General features: G+C 71.0%; 1 non-coding gene across 1 annotated transcript; it reads right to left on the reverse strand.

Moving 5' to 3' along the window:
• Nucleotides 1-365: 365 nt before the first annotated feature.
• LOC128829728 (5S ribosomal RNA) lies at nt 366-484 on the reverse strand. The gene has a single exon (XR_008443434.1). It is a non-coding gene; the product is annotated as a 5S ribosomal RNA (ribosomal RNA).
• Nucleotides 485-1,756: the final 1,272 nt, after the last annotated feature.

Genomic DNA, 1,756 nt, shown 5'->3' on the forward strand with positions numbered 1-1,756 from the left:
CTGCGGCTTTGGGGGCCGTGGGTCCCCGCTGGCGGAAGCCGCTGGGCGCTGGACACCCGCCGTCCGTCCCGCCTGGCCAGGCCTGGCCTGGGTGGCCGCGGGGCGGGGGGATTCGGGGCGGTCCTGCGGGCCGGCGGCCGGGAGGGTCCGGGCCAGTCCGCCCCATGCCCGGGGTCTCCCCCAGCGGCTTCGGTGGGTCCTCCGCGGAGGAAGCCGGGTGGGGAGCCGGACCCCAGGCGCCCAGACCCGTGACCTGCGGCCGCGACCTCCGACTCGGCAGGAGCGACGAGGGGCTTTCCGGCCCGTCCCCCCCCTCTCCTTCCTCCCCAGAAAAGGAGAGAGAGCTGGCTCGGACCGGGAAAAGCTGCCTACGGCACCTGGGATTCCCAGGCGGTCACCCATCCAAGTACTAGCCAGGCCCGGGACGGTTTACCTTCCGAGATCGGACGGGATCGGGGGCGTTCGGTCCGGTATGGCCGTAGGCACCCGGCCCCCGCGCCTCCTCGCCCGCTTTCCCCTGCCGACGCCCGGGCCTGCCGCACGGTGAGCCCCGGTCGGACTGCCCCCCTGCGGCAGGGCCCCCGTCTCTCGCGGGCCCGGTCCTTTTTTCCTTCTCGAGCTCCGGGGCCCGGGCTGGCCGCCAGAGCCCCTCCGCCCGCCCGCCCTCCCCGGCGTCGGGGAAAATATTGTCCCGGACATCCAGTGCGCCCTGATCCTGTCAGCCGGGGGGGGGGGTGGGTGGGTGGGGGGCAGTCCCTCGCTGCGGCCGGGGAGGGTGAGCCCAGGGCGGCTTGCCTGCCGTCCGAGTCCCCTCTCGGCCACCAGGTCAACCCCGAGCCGAAAGGGCTGAAAATTTTTCAGAGTCCCCTCCCGGGCACCAGGTCAACCCATGGAATCGAACGGGTTCGCCTGCTGGCCGGTTCGCTTCCCGGCCACCAGGTCAACCCGTAGGTTTGAACGGGCACGCCCGGTGGCCGCTTTCCCGTCCGGTCACCAGGTCAACCCGGATCTCCCTCCTTCCCTGGGCGCCCCCTCCTCGGAGGCGTCAGGTTCCATTTTCTTTTTCCCCCCAGACTTCCAGGGGCCCGATCCAGTCGGCCGGGAGGCAGTCCCTCGCTGCGGCCGGGGTGGGTGAGGCCAGGGCGGCTTGCCTGCCGTCCGAGTCCCCTCTCGGCCACCAGGTCAACCCCGAGCCGAAAGGGCTGAACATTTTTCAGAGTCCCCTCCCGGGCACCAGGTCAACCCGTGGAATCGAACGGGTTCACCTGCTGGCCGGTTCGCTTCCCGGCCACCAGGTCAACCCGTAGGTTGCCGACGGGGCTAGCCAGTGGCCGGTTTGCTTTCCGGCCGCCAGGTCAACCCCTAGGTTTGAACGGGCACGCCCGGTGGCCGCTTTCCCGTCCGGTCACCAGGTCGACCCGGATCTCCCTCCTTCCCTGGGCGCCCCCTCCTCGGAGGCGTCAGGTTCCATTCTTTTTTCCAGACTTCCAGGGGCCCGATCCAGTCGGCCGGGAGGCAGTCCCTCGCTGCGGCCGGGGAGGGTGAGCCCAGGGCGGCCTGGTCCATGTCTCTAGTGGGCCCGATCCTTTTTTGGGGTGTTTTTTTTTTTTTTTTCCGAGCTCCGGGGCCCGGCCCGCCCGGGCAGCCCTCCTCGGAGGCGTGAGGCGGATTTCCCCCCCCCCCCCCAGACTTCCAGGGGCCCGATCCTGTCGGCCGGGAGGATGTCCCTCGCTGCGGCCGGGGAGGGTGAGCCCAG

Source organism: Malaclemys terrapin, unplaced genomic scaffold (genome assembly GCF_027887155.1).
Source record: "Malaclemys terrapin pileata isolate rMalTer1 unplaced genomic scaffold, rMalTer1.hap1 scaffold_115, whole genome shotgun sequence".
NCBI lineage: Eukaryota > Metazoa > Chordata > Testudines > Emydidae > Malaclemys > Malaclemys terrapin.